This window comes from Aythya marila (assembly GCF_965140915.1).
Source record: "Aythya marila genome assembly, chromosome: 2".
Classification (NCBI taxonomy): Eukaryota; Metazoa; Chordata; class Aves; order Anseriformes; family Anatidae; genus Aythya; species Aythya marila.
The window spans coordinates 64,931,699-64,959,145 of record NC_139043.1 but is presented as its reverse complement, the minus strand read 5'-3'; the positions used below and the strand labels follow the sequence as shown (position 1 = coordinate 64,959,145).

At 42.2% G+C, this 27,447-nt stretch overlaps 1 protein-coding gene across 7 annotated transcripts in view; it reads left to right on the top strand.

Annotated features, from left to right (window-relative positions):
* Positions 1-27,447, top strand: part of HIVEP1 (HIVEP zinc finger 1) — a 123,072-nt gene that overhangs the window by 42,120 nt on the left and 53,505 nt on the right. The gene's annotated exons all lie outside the window — the stretch shown is intronic.

Sequence of the window (27,447 nt, the reverse complement as noted above, 5' to 3'; positions counted from 1 at the left end):
CACATGGGAAGGCTGCGGTTGGCCAGCACTGAACCTCCATATTCCAAGGAGGTTCCATTCCTTAACCCTGAGTCCAGGCTTTTCCTCCTATAAGTATTCCCTATGCTGTCTCACCCCACCTCCCCAGCCTCATCCTGCATGTTCTCCTCTGCCTGCCTGTCACATAATTGTGCAAAACCAGGTGTCCCCTTCCCTGTTTTCCATCTAACGGGATTTTGTGCTACTGATAGGCACCTTGCTGCTACCTGCTGCCATTGCACTGCTCCTGGAAGCTTTCCAACACTGTCAGTCCTTGCTTTCATCTATGCCCTGGGATTCCAGAGGAGCTGTGAAGAAGCAAACCTTTGTGTGAGATTTGGCTGCTTCACAGAGTCGCTTGCCACAGGGGAATGGAATTAATAACAAGGGAGTTCCTGCAGATGGATGGATATTGTGGGGCTGTGCCAGGAAGTTTCATTTCCTAACGAAGTTGTGAACCATGGGCATTCTGGTTCGCTTAAAATCCTTCATAGCTTTACAGTTGGTCTGAGCACAGTCTGGATTTCAGTGAAGAAGTACAATTAACAAGCTAACAGTTTTCTAATACTCAGGCTTCCCGCTGCTCTAAAGATGCTTGACTTCAGAGAGTGGGCTTGTTGTTCAATGTCCTTTGGTGGTGGTGTCTTGACGGAGGAGTAGTGTGCGTATCTCAGTTCTGAGGGTGGGGTTAGGGAAGGGATTTTGGCTTCACCACATTTATTCCACACAATGCAGAGAGAGTTGTCTGGGTGCAAGTGTGAGGGACGGGAATACAACGAAAAAGCTGTGTTTCAGGATCCTAAACTAGGTTTGTAGGTTTACAATGCATACAGTGTTGTTCATGCAAAAAGCAAAATATATGCCTATTAGAACCACATAAAACTGGAGTATTTTCAGAGTGAATCCTTTGAACATTACTAAATTCATTAATTGGTTTGAATGCACAACAGATGTTAAAATCTATACTTACTACCAGACCAAACCATTCGTTGTGGGTATGTCAGATGATTGTAATAGACTTCAAATTTATTCCAACATCTACAATTAAAACAAGTTGAAATTAGATTCATAGGTCATTGTTGACACTACTCTTAGAAGTGTGCCTCTTTTTCCTGTACAACTTTTTTAAATGTGAAAACTAAAACCTCTACTCACAACTTGCCATGCTTATGTAATATGGAATTAAAGTAAGTATTAACTTAGAGTATTTAATTGTTATAAATTTAAAACACTTTGTTTTGAATTTGTCTTCTTACAGTCCACATGGCTTTTCTTTGTGTAGATTAAACAAGAGTGAAACAAAGCTTTAGATAATACATGTTTTTTTCTTTTTTGGTTGGGAACTTAGGAAACTGTCCTGGAGAAATATTTAATAATGTAAAACTTGCTGAAACTCCTACTTGCTACAAACAGCTTAGCTTTTGGTAATGTATTTTGTGATGAAAAGAGGTTTGTGGTGCATTTCCTCTAAGCAATATCCTCTTGTCAAAACAGAAGCCTACAATTTTCCTGGGGAAGCAAGGCGTCAGCCCAACCTAGGCCATTTTAAGCCATAGAAAATTTGCCAGCTACTACCACCAAATAGTGCCAGCTGTGCCCTTTAGTAATATTAGTATGGGAGAATAGCTGTTGGGTCGCTAAATAAAAATTAAATTTATATAGGATTTTGAAACACCACGGTATCTTGATGATTATTGACTCCCATGATAATACAGCTCTGTTCAGTTTGCACATGTGCCTTGACAGTGTGCTTCCCAACCATAAAGTGTTTCAATTTACTTTGCTCAAATTTTATGAATACATGTTACTTGGTTTGGGGATAATTCTAGGGATAATGTGCCATACAATGCATTTTATTCTCCAATACTAAAATACCAACCTCTGATCTTCTTAAAACTTATTTTTTATATAGCAATTTTAAAGGACAGTATATGATTTGACATGCTTCGTCCACTTCTTGTTACACAGGATTTGCAGTACAATACTTAAAGTCCCTTTGATAATACAGCACAGTTCTTATTGGCCTCTACAAGGTATTCCCAAAGTAAGTTTATTAGTGTGGTTTATTGCAGCCTTCTGTGTTTTTCTGGCACTATGCCTTAAAGAAGCTTTTCTGTTGCACTGTTTGTTTTCTAGTGTTACTTAAAAATGCAAATCAGACGTGATATATTTATAAAGCAAAATTTTGTGAACTTACATGGTCTGTTCTGAAAGTAGTAGGACTCTCTTTTTCCTGGGCGAATGGGCAGACGAGAGGTGGTCTGCGCGCTCAGGATCAGTGGAGGGGGATTTTGGGAACGCTGGGAAAAATCGGCAGTTGGCTGTTGGCCGTTGAAGAGAGCAGGTCGCTTGTACTGTGAACACCTGTTGAAACGCCTTGTCACGGAGAATCATGGAGCGTTTACTGGAGCAGCGATACGCAATCAAATTTTGTGTAAAGCTTGGTAAAACAGGCAAAGAGACTCATGATATGATTAAGGAGGCCTACGGTGATGCTGCCATGGGTAGATCGGGTATTTTTGAGTGGCACAAGCTGTTCCGAGAAGGTAGGGAAAGACTGGAAGACAACGACTGCTCCGGACGCCCTTCGACCAGCAAGACCAACGAAAATGTGTCGCGAGTGAAAAATTTACTGAACTGTCATCGCAGGATGAGTATCAGAATGATTGCTGATGACTTAAGCATTCCTCAAACCCAAGTTTTTGAGATGGTGAAAGAAAACTTAGCCATGAGGAAAGCGTGCGCGAAGTCTGTGCCACGAGTGTTGTCAGAGGAGCAAAAGGCTAACCGGAAAGCAATCTGCCAGGATCTTCTTCATCATGTGAATGAGGAGCCCGACTTTTTGGACAATGTAGTGACCAATGACGAGACGTGGGTGTTTGAATACGACCTGGAGAGTAAGCGGCAGAGCACAGAGCACACCCCTTCTTCCCCACACCCCAAGAAAGCACGAATGAGCAAATCCAAGCAAAAGTCCATGCTCATTTGCTTTTTTGATCGACATGGAGTCATCCACAAAGAGTTTGTACCACCCGGACAAACAGTTCATGCAGTTTTTTGTGTGGAAGTCCTCACAAGACTGCAAAAACACATTGCTCATGTCCGCCCAGCCATCATCAACAATTGGCGGCTGCACCATGACAACGCGCCGAGCCACACAGTGTTCCGCGTAGTGGAGTATCTTGCCCAGCACAAGGTGGCAACGCTGCCTCAGCCCCCCTACAGCCCCGACTTGGCCCCGCCAGACTTTTTTCTATTCTCAAGAATAGAATCGACGCTCAAGGGGAAGCATCACGCATCGCTGGAGGTGCTTCAAGAGGCCGTGATGAGGGAGCTAAACAGCATTCCGGTCCAGGCATTCCTGGAGACGTACGAAAACTGGAAAACTCGTTGGCAGCAGTGTGTAGATGCGGAAGGGTGCTACCTTCAAAAATTCTAATCGTTTGTTCTATTCTCATGAATAATTGTTTTTTTAAAAATGAGTCCTACTACTTTCAGAACAGACCATGTAATATGACCAGCCACCTCAAATCTGAACTAGAAATAAAATATTGCAAATAAAATTTTGTTTTTCTTTGCTTAAGTATCATTAATTTCCCCAATAAGGGGGACAAGGGGTATCATTTCTCATTGCATATCTTTGGCAATCAATAGTATAACAAAAGTCTGAGGAGTTCTTCTCTCTTGTAGATCTTAAGTTCAACAGCATTAAAAAGAAGCGTAGTGTGGTGATTTTTAATGTACATTTCTTGGTCACATAAAACATGAACGTTTTATGGAGGTTGTATTTTTAAATCCTGCCAGCTTCATATTTGTTCCTTTTTCCTATTAAAATGTTTAATTTCACTTGGACAACTGAACATTTTTTGTTCCACTTGAAGTAATGGCAAGGGCAAACGTGTTTGCCAACATCTGTTTGACCTGCGGGTTGGTGATGGGAGAGTGTGGCCTCCAAGAGCTTTCTTTACCCAGGGCACAGGGCAGGTTTTTCAAAATGCAGTTTCTGCCTGGGTTATGCTTAAAGAAGGGTGCGAAGGAAAGGAGGAAAGAGCTATGCATAGCTAAAATTTCAGAGTATGTTTTGTTACTAACCCCTGTACAGTCAGTTGTGCTTATTTTTAACCTGTCTCAAAACTCCTTAGTCTCAATTTCTACTCTGTCTGTCTGTAAGCCCTTGTACAGCCTGAAGGCAGCTCTTGGGTCTTCATGGACACAGAGCTCTTCCCCTGGACTTCACTCTACTGAAAAGCACAGAGTAGTCGAGGTGGCATTGCAAGGAGCAGGTCAGTCCGTGATGTGTATTGTGCCTAGCTTTCTCATAGCATGGTGTGTATTGTGCTGGACCTTTTGGCTGTAACAGTGTGCACCTTAGAGATGAAGTTGGGCTATCTTACAATACCTGCAAAGGCAGGATGTTTATAAAATTTCTCTGCTTTGCTTTTGGGTAAAAAGACTGAAAATAGTGTTTTGGATGAAAGAACAAATGGTACCTCAGCAGTCACAGCAACTTTGTGATGATGTACAGGACCTTGAGCAGAGATACGGCTTTGGGGATTTAGCAATGCTTGTGAAAGAGTCACTATTTAAAATATTTAAATTACTTCAGACTCCTTGGGAAAAGGAGAAGGTGAGGTAACTCCCCCTTTCTCCCTTTCATAGCTCAGTAACCAGGGTCCTTATGCTTACTTGTCAGGCTGGGACACAACCAGCAGTAATTTCCCTGCACAGCCTTTGGACCTGTTGGATCATAATCCTCCATCAGCACAGGGTGGTGCTCTGTATTCTTTCATGTTTCTAAGCACTCAGGTTGCCACCTGCCATTTCTACTTAGAAGTGACCAAAGATCTCTTGGATGCTGCCTGGCAGAGATCTGTTGATGATGGATGTGATTTGTATCTTCACAGCATGAGCATGCAGTGTCTTTTCCTGAACATGTACCCAAATGAAGGCTTCCATGCGTGTTGAATGCCTGTTAGGGGGGAATGTATTTTAAGGAAACTTGGACAAGTACACATCCTTGCCATAAGGCTCTTGAGAGCTGTGTATATGCTGCCTGGCTGATCTATATTTGACTTCATCTATGGCTTTTCAAATGCAGAGTCCAATTTTCTACATCTTGCTGCAGTTGAATATAGTGTGTTGTCTCACTGCTGCCTGCCTTCCGCTCCCAACACAATGTCCCTTTGGCTTTTCATGGGCAAATACTCCTTTAATTGTTTGTATCCTGGTCTTTGCCACTTTTCTTTCTCTTGTAAAATGAGTTAAAGGCTTTCATTTACGATAAATAGTCAGATAGCTGGTGCTGTTCTCTCTCTGTGAAATGACAGAAGGGATGTTTGTTCCCTGTGGTGGGGCTTGCTGGCATAGCTAGCTGCCTTTTACATCTTCTAGAAGAATGTTCAGTAGAAACTAGATGACCTGCTGTAGGAGGAATAAGGTGCACGGGTGGAAATGGAGGAGGTTCTCAAGGTCTCTTGCAAGCCTGGAGCTCAGCCTACGTTGCCATGCATAGAGGGAGGGAAACACAGCCAGGAAGTTTATACTTCATTGGGATGCTGAGCTGAGGGTCTTGGTGCACCACATTCAGAGCTCTCGCATGGCTTTGATTACAGGCCTAAGTTTGAAATAAAATAAAATAAAAAATGTTCCAGCTAGAAATGAACTCTTTAATTATTTTTTAATTAAAAAAAAAAAAGTGGCTTGGGTGTACTGGGTAATTGAGTACTTAAGAAACGATGTTATCTAAGTGAAGACACTCCTGTAACTCCAGCCTGGCAGGAAGACACCATAGAAAGCTCACTCATCACCAGAGAACCCCAGTAGGTGGGAAAGGGGAGAAACTGTAGCTTTTGCTCTGTGCTTTGTCAAAGAGAGAAGCTGTCTTGGGTATCTCCACCTGGCTTCGGAGGTGTCCTGGTTGTTATCCCATGGATCTGCTCTTTCTCCTTGATGTTGTGAGCCACAACCCCTTACACCTGCGGAAGGGGTGAGGTGGGCATTTTACACAGCTCAGCACCAAGCTCCTGTTGCCAGCTGCAACAGCACAGGTGAGCACTTCCTAGAGGCACGGTGGGAGGTGGAAGCAAAATTTGGGGCTGCAGCTCTGGTTGCCCTCCCAGTGTTGCCTGTGGAGAAGGCAAGGGTGAGGATGGATGTAGGGGCAGCACCTGGAAGAGGTCTGTGCTTTGCATTCCTGGGTCAGTAAGTGTTATATATGGAGTGGTAATTCGTGTCAAGAAAAAGGTTGATATTAATAAAGAAGGGGGAGATTTGGGAATGTGGCCATGGGGGTTGGAAAACCCCATGATTGAGATAACATTAGACTCTTAACGATGAGGCCATCAGGGATATAAAAGAGTTTAGAGGGAACAATGAAGGGTGGTTCAGGAGACTCCATGCAGTCTCCGGTTTCTTGTTCTCCAGCTGGTTCTCTTGTTCTCCAGCTGTTAAGGCATGGATGTTTCTGGGTGTTTGCTGTTGTTGTTACATTCCAAGTTGTTTGACCAATGAAAAGTTGCTTTGAAAAGAACTGCTGTGGAGAGAAGGGTATAAGAGGGGAGCCTGCCCTCAAGAAAAAAAAAGAAAAAAAGAAAAAAAAGGCAGCACGATGAAGTTACATCAATAAAGAAGCAGGAAAAAAAAAGTGAAGAGGAACAGGCTGGGAGAATGGAGACCAGGACGGGAACAGGCACATTGATTGCCTCATGAAGATAGATTCAGCCAAACTCAGCAAACTGCTCAGAGAAGCTCATACAGAATGTCACTGGAAATAGGCACACCGGAGCTGGGAAGAAGGTCAAGCTGAGAGAAGTGGACCCGCACACACAACTGCCCCTCACTGATCAGCAGTTGCGCATTATGGGGAATCATATGTCCTTAGGAACAAAGACTGTCCTGATAACCTTACAGCTTACTCTCCTTCTTAACAATTGGACAGTTTATGAGCCTGAACTATGGGACCAAACTGAGGTCAAGGTGTGGGACTCTGCAACTAGAAATGACAAGGTTGCAGTGGGATTGCTCGGCACCTGGCGAGCAATCTCTGAGGCCTTAAAGAGCCATGTGGAGCCACAATGACAGACGTGTGGCTTGCCAGATAGTGAGGGAGCTGTGGGCTCCTCTACTGATCCGACTGCTACGCCATCACCATGGGCCCCTCTGCTGCTACAGCCATCGAAGGCCTTTGCTGTTACGCCCCCTGTTGACCTGGACGTGCCCTTTGACCCAGGCCTATTGGCCTTGAAAAGGAGACAACTTAAAGCAAGACATTGTTCAAAAGGAACGGTAAATGGAGACTGTTAAGTTACGGAACTTAAAGGATTGTTTGTTACCTATCCTGATTGTATGTATGTATAGGCATACTTGGGTTATTATATAAAGCAATGTTCTGCATACATGTATTTAGAATGTTTGATGTGTATGTGTGCATGTTGGTGGACTGTAGACTCCCCGCACACCCAGCGCTGTTTACTTGCCTTTTATACCTTTTATAGCTTTTATACCTTTTAGAAATAATTGTTTTATAAATATTACAAAATTCAGATTGACTTGAGACCTCATTTATAACAGTAAGGAAGACAAATAGCAAGACAGTAAGCAAATCCTAAGCAGGGACCAGTGATGTCCTGCTCTAACTCCCACTTACCAGTGTGGTTTAGGGGAATTTTAAAAGAAAGAAGCAGCCAGGGGAAAAAAAAAAAAAATCTAGGCTATACTGTATTTACTAAGTAGGGACGCTTTCAGTTATCTTCTTTTAGTTTATGAAACATATGACCAGGCCCTAACAGCTCACATTGCTTGGGGTACGTGTCAGATTTAAATGGATGTTGAACTTTTCCATGTATTTCTTGTGATTATTTCAATGGCAATTTGTTTTTACTGTGAGAACATTTCATGAGTTAAGTTTGGAATGTGCAGTGGAACAGCAAAGATATTTAATACTTCGCTTAATTTAGAAAAATGACCTTTTAGAGAAAAACACTGTGCATGTCAAAAATATACTGATGAGTTAATTCCTTACGATGTCAATGTGTTAGTTGACTTTTGAGAACAACCTTGTAGATAATGAGTTTTATTTTTACCTTAGATCTGTCTGATTGTAGTGCCTCTCACAAATCACTTAATGGTTATAAATGCATAGCAAAATTTGGAAGCAAAAAAAAAAAAGATAAGAAAAAGACAAACCACCAGCAACAAATAGACCACCTGGGACTGTCTGACTAGCATGGATAGATGTAATTTGAAATGTTATTGCAGTTTTAAGACCAGCTCACCTTCCCACCCCTCCACTCCCATCACCCTCCAAAACCTACCTTGCAGTGCTATCTGGAGATGGTTTCTATGAGAGCCACTTAAAAGCAGAGGAGAGGTATGCTATGCTGTGTGCGTTATCAACCTTGCATTGCATTAGAATATATTCACTGTTTCCACAGACTAAGGCAACAACTTTGCCTGTAAAAATCTGCAAGAAATTTTGTGGAAACTTCAGTACTTTCAGCTTCTGACTGCTGAAGTTGGGTTACGTTGAGAAACTCATCTGGCTTGCTGTGCCAGTCAAAGTCAGCAACTTCAGTGGGTTTATTTGTGCAAACAGTGAGAAGGATTCTGCATTTGATATGAATACTTTTAGCTTTCTGGTCCCCAAAAACTATTTTCTTACAGTTAATTATGCACCCTTAAATGTGTATACGTCTGTATGCATACATGGAGGGAGAGATGGCCCTTGGGTTTGCAAACTGCTGAGCGTCTCATTGCCTACCAGTGCTTTTAGTGTTGGTTTGAGTCAGAGCAGCCTGTGAGATGTGAAGACAGACTTGGATTGGGAGACTTCTAAGCCAGGTCACGCATTAACATAAGTTGAAGCACGTGCTACATGCAGGCGCTGAGTTCTGGAGCACTGTTGCACCTCATTGTTCCTGTGCGCTGCTTTTTGTGTCGCTGCTGGGCTTGCTCACAGCAGTGTCTGGGACATAGTTCGTTTGGGCAGAGCCTGGAATTTTCAGTAGCCAGCTCAGCAAGAGTAGTCTTATGAATGGGTTTATATGGAATAAGACACAGCAGATCTCCGAGGAGCCTGCTAATAGAGACGATGACAACAAAGTCACTACTTAAAATAGCTCATGTTGCTATTTTGACGGCATTTTTTGCTTGGATCAGTGGGCAACAAGTTACTGTAATGTTTTGGTGGTTACAGTCAGGTCACTCCAAAGCAGACACAGCCAAGCATTTTTGGTAATATTGAGAACATGCTCCGAACTTTGCTACGGCAAACTTACTATAAATCTGCAATGACCTCTTTTTGGGTTGTAGTTTCTTAGAATAAGTGGCAAGTCTAAACTGTACTGCGCACATGAGGTGTTGTTTCATATGAAACAATACAAAGGATGTCAGTGTCTAAAGCAGCCAAAATTATTTTTAACACTTTCCTCACTTCTGTAAAGCAAAACCGGACTGATTTCACAGAATCACAGAATTTCTAGGTTGGAAGAGACCTCAAGATCATCGAGTCCAACCTCTGACCTAACGCTAACAGTCCCCACTAAACCATATCCCTAAGCTCTACATCTAAACGTCTTTTAAAGACCTCCAGGGATGGTGACTCCACCACTTCCCTGGGCAGCCTGTTCCAATGTCTAACAACCCTTTCGGTAAAGAAGTTCTTCCTAAGACCCAACCTAAAACTCCCCCGGCTCAACTTAAGCCCATTCCCCCTCGTCCTGTCACCAGGCACGTGGGAGAACAGACCAACCCCCACCTCTCTACAGCCTCCTTTAAGGTACCTGTAGAGAGCAATAAGGTCGCCCCTGAGCCTCCTTTTCTCCAGGCTGAACAAGCCCAGCTCCCTCAGCCGCTCCTCATAGGACTTGTTCTCCAGACCCCTCACCAACTTCGTCGCCCTTCTCTGCACCCGCTCAAGCACCTCCATGTCCTTCTTGTAGTGAGGGGCCCAAAACTGAACACAGTACTCGAGGTGCGGCCTCACCAGAGCTGAGTACAGGGGGACGATCACCTCCCTAGCCCTGCTGGTCACACTGTTCCTGATACAAGCCAGGATGCTGTTGGCCTTCTTGGCCACCTGAGCACACTGCTGGCTCATATTCAGCCGACTATCCACCACCACTCCCAGGTCCTTCTCTGCCTGGCAGCTCTCCAACCACTCATCTCCAAGCCTGTAGCTCTGCTTGGGGTTATTGCATTCCAGGTGGAGGACCCGGCACTTGGCCTTGTTAAACTTCATGCAGTTGACCTCAGCCCATCGGTGCAGCCTATCCAGATCCTCCTGCAGAGCTTTCCTACCCTCAAGCAGATCGACAAATGTGCATAGCTTGGTGTCATCTGCAAACTTACTGAGGGTGCACTCAATGCCCTTGTCCAGATCATCGATGAAGATATTAAAGAGGATTGGCCCCAGCACCAAGCCCTGGGGAACGCCACTAGTGACCGGCCTCCAACTGGACTTGACTCCATTCACCATGACTCTTTGGGCCCGGCTATCCAGCCAGTTTCTAACCCAACGAAGCGTGCACCAGTCCAAGCCAAGAACAGCCAGTTTCTTGAGGAGAATGCTGTGGGAGACGGTGTCAAAAGCCTTACTGAAGTCAAGGTAGACCACATCCACAGCCTTTCCCTCATCCACCCAGCGCGTCACTTTGTCATAGAAGGAGATCAGGTTCGTCAAGCAGGATCTGCCTTTCATAAACCCATGCTGACTGGGCCTGATCGCCTGCTGGCCCTGCAAGTGCTGCGTGATGACTCTTAAGAGAATCTGCTCCATGAGATTCCCTGGCACTGAGGTCAAACTGACAGGCCTGTAGTTTCCCGGGTCTGCCCTCTGGCCTGTCTTGTAGATGGGCGTCACGTTTGCTAGCCGCCAGTCAACTGGGACCTCCCCCGATAGCCAGGACTGTTGATAAATGATGGAAAGTGGCTTGGCCAGCTCCTCTGCCAGTTCTCTCAGTACCCTTGGGTGGATCCCATCCGACTTGTGCGCATCCAAGTGCCGTAGCAGGTCACCAACCAGTTCTTCATGGATAGTGAGGGCCACATCCTGCTCCCCATCCCCTTCCACCAGCTCAGGGTACTGGGTATCCAGAGAACAACCGGTATTGCCGCTAAAGACTGAGGCAAAGAAGGCATTAAGCACCTCTGCCTTTTCCTCATCTCTTGTAACTAAGTTTCCCCCTGCATCCAGTAAAGGATGGAGATTCTCCTTAGTCCTCGTTTTTGTGTTGATGTATTTATAAAAACATTTTTTGTTATCTTTAACGGCAGTAGCCAGATTGAGCTCCAGATGAGCTTTGGCCTTCCTAATTTTCTCCCTGCACAGCCTCACAACATCCTTATAGTCCTCCCTAGTGGCCTGCCCACTTTTCCAAAGCTTATAAACCCTCTTTTTTCTCCTAAGCTCAAACCACAATTCTCTGTTGAGCCAGGCTGGTCTTCTTCCCCGCCAGCTCGTCTTTGGGCACGTGGGGACAGACCGTTCCTGCGCCATTAAGATTTCCCTCTTGAAGAGCGCCCAGCCTTCCTGGACTCCTCTGCCCTTCAGAACCACCTCCCAAGGGACTCTACCAACCAGTGTCCTGAGCAGCTCAAAGTCAGCCCTCCGAAAGTCCAATACAGCGGTTTTACTGGTCCCCTTCCTGGCCTTGCCAAGAATAGTGAACTCCACCATTTCGTGGTCACTCTGCCCAAGACAGCTCCCGACAATCACATCCTCCACCAGTCCTTCTATGTTTGTGAAGAGAAGGTCTACCGGGGCGCCACCCCTGGTAGGTTCACTAACCAGCTGCGTCAGGAAGCTATCTTCCACGCTCTCCAGAAACCTCCTAGACTGCTTTCTCTGGGCAGTATCCTTGACAGTGCCCTTTACGAAGTGATTTGAAGAGAGAATAGCAAGTGCTTCAGTGGGCAATTTTGCAAGAAATGGCTGTGGAGCCTGGGGTTTTGTTTTGTTCTGTGGCTTTTTTAAAATTTTTTAAATTTTCATGCCAGGCAGTTAGTAGCTGGGTGGTGCTCTGAAAACCATGTTTGATCTCTGTCGAGAATATTATCTGTTTGCCCTTACCAGGGTATGTTTTTATTAATAATAGGAGTGTCGAGATTGTCCTGTATACACCTTCAGTACTTCATGGCAAAAGCCAATATCTCATTGTGTTTAAAAGGATTTCTTTTCAATATTATCAGACAGAATTGATCAATGAATTCATTTGCAGTGGGAAAGCTAACTTTAGAACACAAGTATTTAAAATACCTACCTGAGAGCAGGGAGGAAATGAGAGTTGAGATTAATTGGTTAAACAAAGCCTGTGGGAAGTTCAGCTGCTAAGGCTTACATCTTGATATTGCAAAAAAGATTTATGAGTTTTCAATTTGTTCTTTTTTCTGCAGTAGTGTGCAGTTTGACCTTCCCTAAAACATTTATTATTTTATATACCTGTATTATGTCATTTTTCTTCCATTTCTTCATAAATAAAACTGCTGTGATCTTTTAGACTTTTCTCATCTAGAATCTTCAGCAGGCTCCTAAGTAATTTTACTGCCTTTTGAACTTTTTCTGTTTCTGCTCTTTTCCTTTCAAGATAAGGCAGCCAGCATAGAAAATGGTTCTCACTCATAGCACTGCAGTAATTATATTATTATTGTCTATATCTTTTCTTAATGCAACCTGACATTTTGTTCATCTGCAAATGCCTCTTCCCAAAGCAATCAGTCAAAACAACCACAAAAAACAGCTGATCCCTGTGCATTATATGGCTGTTTCAGAGAATCATCAAGAACTGTGGGTCAGTTCCTCTGTGCTGTGCACCAAAAAGCTATAAATTAATTATGTGAGTAGTTTAAACAGATAAAGGGATTTGACCTGTGTATTTCCTTCTATACTTCAATGCTTTATAAGTATATACTTATATAAGTATATAAGTATATAAGTTTATAAGTATATAAGCTTTTTCGCTTACAGAATCACAGAATTTTCTAGGTTGGAAGAGACCTCAAGATCATCGAGTCCAACCTCTGACCTAACGCTAACAGTCCCCACTAAACCATTTCCCTAAGCTCTACATCTAAACGTCTTTTGAAGACTTCCAGGGATGGTGACTCCACCACTTCCCTGGGCAGCCTGTTCCAGTGCCTCACAACCCTTTCAGTAAAGAAGTTCTTCCTAACATCTAACCTAAAACTCCCCTGGCTCAACTTAAGCCCATTCCCCCTCGTCCTGTCACCAGGCACGTGGGAGAACAGACCAACCCCCACCTCGCTACAGCCTCCCTTGAGGTACCCATAGAGAGCGATAAGGTCGCCCCTGAGCCTCCTCTTCTCCAGGCTGAACAAGCCCAGCTCCCTCAGCCGCTCCTCATAGGACTTGTTCTCCAGACCCCTCACCAACTTCGTCGCCCTTCTCTGCACCCGCTCGAGCACCTCCATGTCCTTCTTGTAGCGAGGGGCCCAAAACTGAACACAGTACTCGAGGTGCGGCCTCACCAGAGCTGAGTACAGGGGGACGATCACCTCCCTAGCCCTGCTGGTCACACTGTTCCTGATACAAGCCAGGATGCCGTTGGCCTTCTTGGCCACCTGAGCACACTGCTGGCTCATATTCAGCCGACTATCCACCACCACTCCCAGGTCCTTCTCTGCCTGGCAGCTCTCCAACCACTCATCTCCAAGCCTGTAGCTCTGCTTGGGGTTATTGCATTCCAGGTGCAGGACCCGGCACTTGGCCTTGTTGAACTTCATGCAGTTGACCTCAGCCCATCGGTGCAGCCTATCCAGATCCTCCTGCAGAGCTTTCCTACCCTCAAGCAGATCGACACACGCACCTAACTTGGTGTCATCTGCGAACTTACTGAGGGTGCACTCAATGCCCTTGTCCAGATCATCGATGAAGATATTAAAGAGGACCGGCCCCAAAGTAGGCCCTTAGCATACTTTTAGGATAGCATTCCAGGTAAAAACAATTTTCTCTAATTCACAATTTTTTTTTTAATATACTGATTGCTCTTGCCGTCTTATGAGGAGATGACTCCCACAGTGTCATAAAGTAGACTATATTTAAATCATAGATTATGTCAGGTGTTTACACTGTTTGCATGCTCAGAACTATGTCCTTGTAATAATTTGAAATGTTTTTTTTTTTTTTTCTCCATATTTCAGTTGTGCTTTTAGAAGGGTTTTCTTTCCAGTGAGCACCATGAGGTTTGTCTCTGCTTTTCTGCTACATTTGGGGTAATAACTTCCAAATCTTTTGTTTACCATAGTATGTGAGCTAATGAAACTGCAGCTACCAAAATCTTCAAAATTAGCTACCAGGAGTGCGAAAGCATAAATTTCATCCAGCTGATAATTAGTAACTAAGGTCAAATTCTGCTACTGAATCCTGTCTTGAGTTGATAATGAATACCTGCTAAGTATTTAATTTGAATAAAACTTAATTTCTGGAATTCTTAAAAATAAAACAGTCACAGTTTAATACACTTGGAAGCAATTACTAAATGGGATAAAACAAATGAAAACTAAAGTATTTAAACTGCTAAACCATAAACTTCATCTGAGTTGAGAGTACTGTGTTTTTTTTTTGTTTTGTTTGTGGAGGGGAGGTATTACATGAAGCATGATTCCAAAAGCTGAGTAGCTGACTACATAAGGAATTGATTAATCCTGAGGCAAATTCAAATAAAAAATTTGAATTTGATTTGTGATAATCAATTGTAACCACAGAAAATGAGAAGCTTGACAGAAAGACTCACCAAAGGTGAGAAAGCAACAGGTTATCTGCTATGAAAGTGTATTTTTGATTAATTTTTGCTACCTGTAGGAGAGTGTCTAATATGTTTTTCATAAAGGAAAAGAAATAGAAAATCATGTGTTCAGTGTTCTCCTACATCCTGTGATTCCTGCTAAGTAGAGGCCTCGGAGTATGAACTGGTCTATGATTTTCAGAGGAGGCAAGAAAGAAAAAGAATTTCAGAGTATAATTTCTACAGTGCAGATGCCATTTGTTGGCTTTGTTATTTTACTTCACCATTTAAACCATGCATGATTTTTGTCTCAGTTGTCCTTCCTCTGGTTGGAAATGAGGAAAGTTTGAGTGGAAAGTTATTTTAGCTGAATTATTTAAAAAAAGGGGGGGGGGGGACGGGACTCCATATTTGGGAGACATAGGGATTTGGCCAACCTCTTTTCAGTGGTTTGTGGGGGCAGGACAAGGGGCAATGGCCACAAAATTGGTCACAGGAAGTTCCACACCAACATGCAAAAGAATTTCTTCACGGTGAGGGTGATGGAGCACTGGGACAGGCTGCCCAGGGAGGTTGTGGAGTCTCCTTCTCTGGAGATATTCAAGGCCTGTCTGGACGCCTACCTGGGCAACCTGCTCTAGGGATCTTGCTTTGGCAGGGGGTTGGACCAGATGATCTCTTGAGGTCCCTTCCAACCCCTATAATTCTGTGATTCTGTGACCATTTAAAAGATGAATAGTGTTAGAAATTTGGGGTTGTTTTCTAAGGGATGAATTTTAGCACTATTGAGAAAATGTCAAAATGGGCATATTAAAAAGAAAACCAGAAAATATTTCCAGGATATTATAGTGGCTTTGAATTTTCATTGTTTCAGTCAAGTAGCATATTCTAATTTCTTCTCCCATTCACCATGTTTTACCGAAGCCGTTGTTTCAATGACTAAAATAATGTAAATGAGTTAAAAAGTCAGATGCAAGTCTTTCTACGTGGCACAGGGCTAACAATTTCAAAACCTTCTTGTTGAAGGACAAAAACTCTGTGAAGACTTGAAGTCACTGGATGCACAATTGGATGCAGGGCTCACCAAGCTCCATTGTTTGCTTCCTGACACAGTGTGCCGTGGCTGCCTGCCACGTGTTCCTCACCGCCCCCTCATCTTCAATCAGACAATGCAACATGGAGCTTGAGTGCTAAGTGAAAAAGGCAAAAACACACAGGGCAGTGTTCAGATTGCATCACATCATGGTTTTGTGGGTGTCTGAGAAGCTAGTTAGAAGTTAATTATCTTCCTTAAACTTCCAATAGGTGAAGAAATATAGGTAAAAAAAAAAAAAAAAAAAAAAAAGGTAAAAGAAAATTTCCCCAATGTACCTAGGAAAAGGAGGGGAGGAGAACTAGGTTTGTTTTAGTATAGTTTTTATTTGATATTACAGTGTTTTTAAAAAAAACGTAATGCTTTGTTGTTCACAGGAATAGGAACTGCACTTCATTTGGGATGGTTTATAAAGTGGCTAAAACAGTAAATAATGTGAATGGACCTATAGAGTTTTTGCTCTGTTTTTCAAAATACTGGTTAGTATATTAATAATGCACTTAAATAGCTACGAAGTAATGCTACCATAATTTGCTTCCTATTCTTCTTTATTTACTGAATGAAGCCTTCGTAGTTTCTTGTAATAAGAAGCTTTTTGTACAAAAATAATGAACTAAATTTGCAGTGTCAGTGTTCCATTTTTTTTCCCCAAGAGCTTCTTTGTTGTTCAAGAGATGATCAAAGAAGGAATGCCAAGAAGATAGTTCAGCCTACTTCCTTTTATTTCTTGGAGAGAGGAGAGAGAAAACATCTTGTATTTTTCTTCAGAATTGGTGCTGCTTAGAATCTAGGGTGCATGGCAGATTCCTTTTACCACTGCCAACGTATTCCCCTCAAGCCCCACAACCAAAAAACCCTCCAGATTTCATGGGGCTTGGGGGATCATGGTAGGGGACCTCTTGCTGTGTGGTGTGGGGCACTCTGCAAGACCAGCATGCAATTTCTGCTTTCATGAGTTGAGTGGTGACTTCATAACAACTTGTTTCTAATGGTTCTTGTATGTAGTAGAATAAAAAAGCTGCAATTTTGTTTGTAATTTCAGGTTGTCTTGATCTGCTGGAAATATACTGGTGAACGCATGAACCATTTTTGTTTCCTTTCAGCATAAAATTCCTCCCTGATGCCTCTGATTTCCTCTACGTATGTCTGCCAAATTGCCCCCTTCTCCCCGAAGTAGCAGCCTGGGATGTGTCTGGAGAAGTTGGATGATTTAGGCTAACCTGCCCACAGCTTCCCTTCTGATTTTCATTTTCTTTCGTTAATTTCCTCTTCTTCCTCCTGCTTGGCCTGTATTTTTCCCTTTGGAGCCGTTCTGTCCCTTGAAGCAGGTTGCTGAAGGAACACCTGAGGGCACTGCAGGTTCTGCTGCTTCTCTCCACGGGTCTGAGGGAGTTCCCATGCCTGAGCTTCCAGATCACCTCTGCTTCGCTACTGTCTGCATCCCCAAACCCAAGCACCCCATGCAGCGTTCCTGAACAAAATACCATGTTTTCAGCCTCAAAATTGCCATCTGTGGTCTAATTGTTTGCCCGGAGAAGCAAACATGAACGCTCCATGGCAAGTTTCTCTGGGTAAGCCTCTTAGAATGGCTAATACCATGTTCATGGCTAGAGCGCCATGCTAACAAGAGAGCATCATATCTTTGTGCCTTCACTTAGGTTTTGTGTTTCAGGTACACGTGATCCTGCATCAGCTTGTAGCTTGACCAGCTTTCAAAGCATTTTGCTTTTTGCCAATCCAATATTGGTTGTTGTATTTCCACTTTAAAGCTTCAGCTCATAACATTTCATGTAGCATTTAAAGGAAAAAAAGGGACAAAAATAGAAGACTACGTTGGAAAGACAAACTTTAGAAGTCCACAGCTGAGCAAGATCTAGTGTAATTGTGGATTTTTTAGATGTTTTGTTTTTTTCAGCAGTAAGACCCGCTGATGTCATTCTGAGTGGACATAAGTTTGAGTCACGCACTTCACTGTGTAATATTAAGTCCTGTTAAACTCTTGGAAAAACAAGCAAGCAAAAATTAGATATGTTAGTCTGAATAATGGAAAGCTTTAACTTAACTGGTCTAGGAGAAGACCACAGGCTGTGTTAGAGCCAGCCCAGTTATAAGGAAGTTGTATGAAGATGCTGGAGTTCGGTAACGGATGGATGGGCAGTGCAGCCGGGGGACAAACCACAGGCATGTTCTTTGAGCAGTCTGGTGAAGGCACAGAGAAATTTGGAGAGGGTGGATTTTAAAGAAGGTAGAGTATTGATGGAGTATTGAGTAAGCTCCCTCTACATGCCCCCTTCTCCCCCCCAACCCCTCATGTGTGTAAATTCATTCAGAGGCTGATACTCACATGTTTTGCAGTCTGTACCTGTTCTGTAGCAGACAAATGCTGTCTGCCATTTTGTAGTTAATTTAAATGTGCATCTGTCAATTCCAGTTCTTCTGAGTGATCCGGGAAAGAGCACAAACAGTGAAGTGACAGCATTGCTGATTTGATGGGAGTTATCCATGGTAGTAAAGATGAAATTGCAAAACGAAATGCAAAGCATTTAAAAATTAAATTAGGTTATAAAATGACAAATGAAATCCAGTGCAGATAAATGCAAAGTGATATCCATAGGAAAAATATTCTAGCCTTTCATTTAAATTGAGTTTCTAGTTTACACTCAGGCACGGGATCTTGAGGTCATATATTTGTGTGGAGAAGTGAACTCTATACTTGCTAGCTGTCAAAAAGCAAATAAAATATTGCTAATGTTTATGGCAGCTGTGGAGGAAAACATACCTGTTGCAGTACATGCCTTCATCTTGAACAGTGGGATTCATTCTGACGTTTTGCTCCTAATTTTCTTTCCTTTCCTCACTTCTTCCTCCACCGTGGAGGTCATATGAAAGGCCTTTTTTTTTTGTGAGCCTCATCAAATATATATATATATATATATATATATATATATATATATATATATATATAAAAATTATTTTTTTCTTCTTCAAAACCACCGGTACTATTTATTTACTTAATATCTGAGAATTTTACCAACTTCGGAATCTAAAGTCCTCCTAAAGATCTTATCTTTTCCACCATTTCTATCAGTCAGGGTTTTGGGATCTCAGTTAAGAGATCATTTTTAAGGTATGCTAAGCTTAAGAAAACCTAACGTGTTTTTAACGGGGTTGTTGGTGCTTCGGGCTCCTGAATGCTTAGTTTATAAAACTGCATGATTTCTGGCTTGTAACTCAGTAGTGCTTGAGGAGCTCCAGAAATAGGAGAAGAAATTAAAGAGCAGTTTGACCCTTCAAAGAACTTGAAGAAAGTCTCTGAGCTATTGTTTCAGGTGATGAAACACAAGCTTTCTCATTGCTCTGCTTGTTGAACCAGTTCTGTTCCTTGCTGGGTTTGGTAAGCGCTCCCTCAGCAGCTGCAAAGCTGAGTAGGAGAGCTTTTGGAGTACCAGAAAGCTTAATGGAAAATCGCTCCTCCCTGTTTAGCTGGGGAGTGGCTGGCTCAGCTAATTGCTTCTTTGGTATAGTCTGTATTTGAGACAGTATAGAAATTTAAGAAATCTTTTGTGCCTCGTGTTATTTTTACATGTTTCTGGTGAGTGGAAAATTTGAAGAAAAACACACAGGGATTTCACTGGCATTCATTTAATCTTTGTGTCAGGTGTTTTTAAAAAAAAAAAAAGAATAAATGAAAAACACTTTTTTCTAGTTTTGGGGCACAAGATCAAAGGACAGTGAACCCACAGGGGGAGAAAGGAGAGGGACCTGCCTCGGTACAGAAGGCCTGAAGGTGCTCATGGCAGCAGCTTGGAAAGGTGGTGAGCTAAAGCAACTTGTCAGCTTTAAAATTTTACTTTAACTTTTAACCCTGATACTGGGATAGGTATAGAAAAAAACAAAAAGCTGAAATGAAACCTGGAACAGTAAATACCCTAGAGGCTCCTAAATAATTATTAAGCAGATTGCAGTGATAGCAATCACCCTGTCCTAGGCGGATAGGTAGAATCTGGCTGCACAGAACAATGCACTAGACATCAGTATAGCAATGTTGTAATTATTTTGCTAGATAACTGATTAGAAGTCATGCAAATGTAAATGCAATCAGTACTGTTTCTAGTTCATTACAGAAGTGAAACAATGTGTAAGTGAATTATCTCCCTGGTCAGGCCTCGCGTGTGTCGCAGAAGTAAAGCAGAAAGATGGGAAGATGCCCAGCAGCAGCAAACCATTCCAAAGAGCTGCCCACCTCAGAATTCTTGGGCTAGAAAGTTACTGAGGTGTCTCTTTTGTCCTATATACTTCTGGAAAGAAATGACCATCCAAAAATCCTTGTGTGCTCAGCTTTTGGTAAATTTCAATGCTGCATAATAAAAAATGTCCCGAAAAATTGGAAATTCCACAGCAGCGACTCAGCTTGGGTTCCTACATGAAGTGTGTGTGTAGTTCATGCACATACACCCTGTCAGTCTCATCAGAAGTCCTTGTCCTGCTTAAGTAATATGTATGTGATGGCAAGGATAGAGCATTTGTGGTGGGGTGGGATCAGCACTGCTATCAGTTGTCATGCTTAGCCTGTGTTCAGTAACCCACTGAGCCCTGGGGCTTTGATTCTCCGAGCCCCGAGCTGAAAAGGAGAAGCCATGAAACAGAACGTGTGCCAGAAGGTGTCAGGTTCCCACACTAAAATTAAAAAGATGTGGGGACTGCTTTTGCCTCATCTGATCTTTTCCTTTTAATCTTGAACATTCCTCATTAAATGAGAAAAAAGAAACATTTGGGGACAGACAAATGGTTTTTAATTAAAACTAGATTTAAATTTGAATGTCATATAGGTTTCATGAAATGTCTTTTTGCTGCCGTTTGCCAGCCTCACAGATTTTAATTTTGCAGCAGGAAGGCAGCGGTGGGAATTTGGGGCCATCAAAGGAATCCTCAGCACAACTGGTTTATCTTCTGCCAGCTCTTCAACCTACTTGCTCAGGGATGAGCTCATCCTTGCAGCCAGGACCGCTGCTGCCAGCAGTCCTTCCCACTCCAAGTGCAGGCCATGCTTCTCCTGCGTTGGCAGGTGCCTCTGAGAGGCAGAAAAAACATAGGGGCCTCCTGTTTTCTCCATCCCTTTTCTGTGTCCTTCATCCTACCAGCCTTGCCTGCAACAGTGTTCAATTTAGTGCGTGCTCTCTTTTTTTTTCCTCCCTTCTTTTATAATCAGCTAGTTAAGGGAAGTCCTAGGGTTCATCTCAGTTACCTTTTGGACTAAATGATGGCTGTGTTGCTGAGGGAACTGCTCCATCATCCTGCTCTTGCAGAGAATCGGTCCAAGCTTGGTCCCACCATCAGCTCCCGCACCCCTGGGTGAGCGTTAGGGACATGAAAACCTGAAGGCTTCCCTTTGGGGGAGGTGGGAAATTGCTCCAGTTGCAGCTGGGTTCTGGCAACTCCATGAAGCACCTGAGCTCTCCGTCATGCTCAGCACCTGTCTGCAAGGTTCATATTGTGCTGTGTTTTTTTTTTATTATTTTATTATTATTATTTCATTATTTTGTTAATCTGGTAGTATTCTAATGCTTTCAGAAGCAATGTTCATACACTGAGATGCAAAGTGCTGGCATACTGGAGTTTTACCCTTTTGGGTTCAATAGACAGAAGATGGAGATTTCCACACTGCACCTCAGCCTTCTGCCCCTTGTCTGTAAGTTTTCCTCCCGAAAACACAAGCATCCCACCCAGTATTCTGTTTTCAGTAACACTTCCCAATACGTATAGTGTGATTGCATTACTGTACTTTAACTGAAGAATATTTTGTAACTGTGGTTTTATTTTCTGCTAGTGATCTAGATGATCAATACAAGAAAAAAATAAGTCGATAAGATAGATACAAAAAAAAAAAAAGTCGACTGAGGGAGCTGGGTTTGTTCAGCCTGGTAAAAAGGAGGCTCAGGGGCGACCATATTGCCCTCTATAAGTACATTAAAGGAGGCTGTAGCGAGGTCAGGGTTGGTCTATTCTCCCACGTGCTTGGTGACAGGATAAGGAGAATGGGCTAGAGTCGCACCAGGGGAGGTTTAGGTTGGATGTTAGGAAGAACTTCTTTACTGAGAGTGTTGTGAGGCATTGGAACGGGCTGCCCAGGGAAGTGATGAAGTCACCATCCCTGGAGGTCTTTAAAAGACATTTAGATGTTGAACTTAGCAATATGGTTTAGCGGAGGACTTGTTAGTGTTAGGTCAGAGGTTGGACTCGATGATCTTGAGGTCTCCCAACCTAGACAATTCTGTGATTCTCTAAATTGCTATCTTTCTTGGTGTCCACTGAAAAACATGAAAAGTGATCTTTAAAATTATCTTCAAATGTCTTATGATAAAGAAAGGTTGAGAGTGATTTTCTTCAGAAAGCCACAAAAAACACTGCTGTCATATGAAGCTGTTTTGCTGGAGGTATTTTTAGGATGACTCAGGAGTAAGGCATGGGAGTTCTTTCTTTAACTAAAGCGAAGAAAAGCAGACATTTTCCTTCCAGCTGTTATGGTTAAAAAATTGAATATAAAAACCTAGCTTTTCAGGCAAAATAGAAATGTTTATTTTTTGAAGTTTTGATACAGTAGTCTAATTTTAGCAGATTTGTACCATATTAAGTGCTAATCCTCCAGTTATCTGTAGAGAAGTATATGGATTTTTACAAAACACGCTTTTATATAGAGAAGCTTTAAATATTCATCAAGAAATCTTTTTACAGTTATACGGATGCATGTAAATGTATACAGTGAAATGTATTGGGCATTTTGCTTGAGTTTAATGAGCATTTACCACCTCCCTCCCCCCCCCCCCCCGTAAACTCTCCTGGTAACTTAAAGTATGAGGTTTGTTTGTTTGTTTTTAAAAACAACAAAACAAAACGCACAAATGAAACTGAAAATGGAAGATTACATTTGCTGCAGTTTAAACTGCTGTCAGAAGTTACTGGTTTCATGTTTTCAAACCTCATGTGTTTCAGTATTTGGGCTGTCCTTTCCACAAAGCCTAAACCCTTTTTTTTTTTTTCTTAGCTGATCATATAAGTAAGGCCTTTAAAATTTCTCATGTGTAAAATGAAAATGCCTAATGCACTTCTAATACATGTTAGCATGTTTGTTTATGTTGATGCCTTAAAAAGAAAACTACCCAAGGTCTTTTAAAACTACATTCTATTTGTGGTGTGTGCAGTTAAATCTGTGAGGTTATATCCTTGACGAATACCAAGAACAGAATGTAAAGTTGAAAACTCTGGTTCGTTTTTGCATTTATTTTTCATTCACCACAGCACTGCCTTTTCAAACTAACTCTACTGGTGTCCACTTAATGATCTTCCACAGCAGGAGGCATGTAAAACAGTAAACATCTTTTCTTGTGTGCAGATCTCCTTCCTCACATTCCTAGAAAGCACAGTTACATTATATATTTAAAACCCCAAGGAATTTGCTGATATTTCCATGCTGTGGACATCTGTTGGGAGAGCTGTATTGAACAATAGTGTGAAAAGCTTTAATACTTGAGATTAAATCAAGAAGTCATCCCGGTACTACAAACACTAATAAAAATGCAGCTCTATTTGTTTGAATGGGTTATGGTGGTGGTGGCAGGGCAATGCTCCTGAGCAAGTTAAATTCAGAGCTTGGGCACTTGGACTGCAATATTGCACAATCGGTGCAAAGCTGCGGGGCAGTGGGCTGAATGCAGTCAGGACAGACGGACAACTGGAGGCTGGAAAAGGGTAGTGGTGCTCATCCTGTGCTGCAGTTCACAGGTGCCTGCAGCTACAGACAGGCTTTGTTGGGAATTGCTGCATCTCACGGGTAGTCACAGACTTTTTTTCCTCTCTCATGTACCCATGTTGTTTTGCTACATCTTTATATTATATATATAAATATATTACTGTTATGCTCTATTACTTGTGCTTTGTTTTTTTTTGTGGTATGCACCTGCTTCTGATAACCAAGAGTTGGTTCCGTGATGTGTGGCACTGTTGGTCTCCTCTACTTGATGGATGCACCACAGTTTCCTTTTGTTATTGTTCGCCTCTAGCGAGCACTTAATGAGAAGTGTCCTGCCTTAAGTGAGAGTGTGCCTTCACGTGGTCATCATTTGCTTCTAGATGTATGCCATTCAGAAGAATGTCTGCTGGCAGTATTAGAATGTGTCTTGCAAGAAGCCCACAGCCCAGCTAGGCGCTGTTCTGTCATTGTATGAGCAATAAAGAGGGTGCTATACCTGCAGTGTACCAGAAATTTCCAGAAGTAATATTACTTTCTGTTATCCTAGTAAAATTAAATAGTATTCTAGTGATACACAAATGTCTCCTTTGTAGAATTTCAGGTGAGGCAGTATCCTCAGTACTGTGAGTTTAAAACTGAAAGGACGCTAAATCAAAATTAAGTGAGTATTAGATCAGATAATGTTATTTCCTGATATTATTTTGAATTAACAGTGGACTTCGCAGCTTTCGGTTCCTCCTAGGTTTTGCAAGATGATCTTTGTATAAGGTATTTTTGTTTAAGAGTTAACAAAGGTGTTTACTGTTAGAGAATCTGTAATACAATTATGAAAGAAAGGATACATTATTTTAAATAATTTGCCTGAAAATGTTTCACCTAAGGCTAATTAAAAGGGACAAAAGGGAAGGAAATGACTAGATGATATAAATGCTCTGCTATTCAGCAAATTATTTTTGGTATGCTTGTGAGTATTCAGGAGAACGAAGGGAAGCCACCTTTCAGTTTAACTTCAGTGAGTTGCTTACTCACCTCCATGCTCTTCCCTCCTTCTCTGCAGAGTTTTGGGATAACCCACTCCTTCCTTTGAGCCAACAGTGTTTTGGGGTAACCCAGTTCTTCCCTCAAAGCTAAAACTATTGTGAACCATTCTAGGAGGCAGCCACCAATGTAGTGTCTGGAACTGTAAAACACAGACCAGATTTATCACTCTTCCAGATTTAGCACTGGGCTGTGAAAAATGCCTCGGTGTCCTAATAAGAAGGGGCAGCTACCCGGTAAGGATCATTAAAAGGATGTTGTGCCCAATGAAGGTGCTAGCAGCTAGACCTATTAGTACCTGTTCTACATATATTATCAAAATTGGAAGTATCTGGTCTCGGTCAAGATTTAGCAACACAGTGCAGCAGCAGGGGCTTGCAAGGCATTGCTGTGCATGGTTACAACTCAGCAGACCTTGCCCAACTTGTCACCAAAGTCCCTTTCCTGATGCTGTGCCCTCTCTGTTCAGGTCTTTGCTTGCTGTTCGGCAATCCACAGCCACCCCCTGAGTTACCAGAAGCAATATTCATATTTTTGCTGTGCTCATGGTTCTTGAAACTCTTCTGCACAGATACCTCTACAGGTAGAAAGACATCTATGCAATTGATGTTACTCACTGGGAAAAAGATTTAAGAAGATGCAGGAAGTGTAGAAGATTTTCTGGCTGTGTACAAAGCATATGGTTACCTAGTTATTATTTCTGTTGTCTGTGGTTCTTTGTTTGGGATTACAGTTTGACAAAGAAGCAGTTGGGAATTTCTGATAGAAACTCCTCTCTCTCTCTCTCTCTCTCTCTCTCTCTCTCATTTAAATGAGATAATTGAGTTTAGGAGATCAAGATACTTTATCTTTCTGGCAATTTAATGTCACATATTTCCAAAATACGTAAGTAATTTTTCTCTTTAAAATAGAATGATTGTGAATTTAAACACTTGAATTTATTTTACTATTTATGTGAAGTATGCAGGTAATTCTTTTATTAATTAAATTACATTTGTCAGTGTGCTTGTTTATAAATATTTTGGTGACAAATCTTTTACGTCCTCTCAAGAGCTAAACACTGCATCTTGTACATTAGATATATTTCTAAACAGAGGGGATATGAATTTGATAGACAGTCTGTGGTTTTGCTTGCTTGCTGCTTTTTGGTAAATCTGGATTAATTCTTCAATGTTTATTTTTTCCTGTGTGTTCAGGTAGCTCATCGGGTATTGTGCAATTCTGTAAATAGCTTATTCCATCACCTTTCTATAAAGAACTAATCTGTAGAAAAACAGCGTTTTTCTACATTTTTTTTTTCTACAAAAAGATTGTTAGATGCGTTTTTTCTAATAGCATTAGTAGCATGTATTTATAAAAGATGCTTTGTTTTCTTTCTGTTAAAAAATGTAATTTACAACCCTTTCTCAATAATAAAAAGTATAGATACATACACTATTTCAGCAGTAGCTTAATCTAGAAAGCTGTCCAACAATGAAGACTTGAAGTGAGTGATTTAAAGTGAGCCTGTGTAACAGGGTCAGTGATGAGCGAGCAACGTGGTGTTCTCCTTCTGAGTCACTTAGGTTTTGCGTTTAGCAGCCAGTGAATCAGTACAGAAGAAGCTGCATATATAAAAAAAACCTTTGCTTTAAATACATATGTACATCGTGCTAACCACAGAGGAAAAAGGAAGACATTTGGCTTTTAAAGTTGTGGGGGTAGTCTTTCTCATCAGCAGCTCAGTTTGCTCTAGCTCTGGAAGCCCGGTTGGTAACCATGCGTGTGGGTCGGTCTGTTGTGTTCTTTGCATGCAGGAGAGAAATTACCCAGCATCTGTAAGAAAAGGAGCCAGGTGCTAGGTTTGAGAAGCAGAAACACAGGACTGGAGCAAGCTGAAGAGAACTCGGCCATAAATCATCTGAGAAGGGTCTGGTTCAGTTACAGTTCTTTAGTTCTACTGAGAATACAATGAAGTCTGAAATTGTTTTCCCAACCGTGAACAAATGATGAACAAACATCCTTCAGTGGTTCAGCTCATAAGTATTAGAAAAGTTGTTTAAAACCACTGATTTTGAGTCTGTTGAAGAAAGGACCGTCTTCTAGAAACCTTGCATTGCATAGGGATGGTGAGTAAATAGTCAGAGTAAAACCCAGCCTCTGCACTGGTGAACAAAGAGGTGAAGCCTTTGCAGGCCTGTCTTCCCCCTTGGTATGGCAGCCAGGAAGCCTGGTATTTCACAAACCGTACCAGTACAGTCAGAGAGGTTTAGGGTGATTGCAGTTCTGTTCTGTTCTTTCAATTTAATATTACAAAAACTGCACCATTCAAAAAAGCTTTCACATGTATTTTGGGAAATGTTCGATGATGTTTGAAAGCCATGTTCCAAGCTCAGGTCTTGGTCAGTCAGGCCACGGTGCAGTGCGGGGTGTAGCCTGTCCTCACACCACTGCTCCTTACCAACATGACCTCTTTTTCCCTCATACACACCAAAGGACTGTTTTCTACTAAAAAGAAATGAGCCTTGAGTTTTCGTTTGTTCCTGCTGCCCATTTTCTTCTTGCTCTACATGTAAACAGACATACACAGATTGAGGCTCACCCCCTCAGCCAGATCTGTGGTGCCACAGCAGTGGAAACACAATTCCTTTTCTTGGCACACATGAGTTTGGGGGCAGCAGGCGTGCTAACAGCAGAGAGAGCTTAAAGGCTTGAGGCTGCTTTTTGCTCCTACTGTGTGAGTATGAACGATGGGTAGTTTTGCGGAGGAATTAGCGTGGGGCTACTGCTCATCCCCTGCTACTCCCTTGTGGCAGCGTTGGCTCCGACGCTTC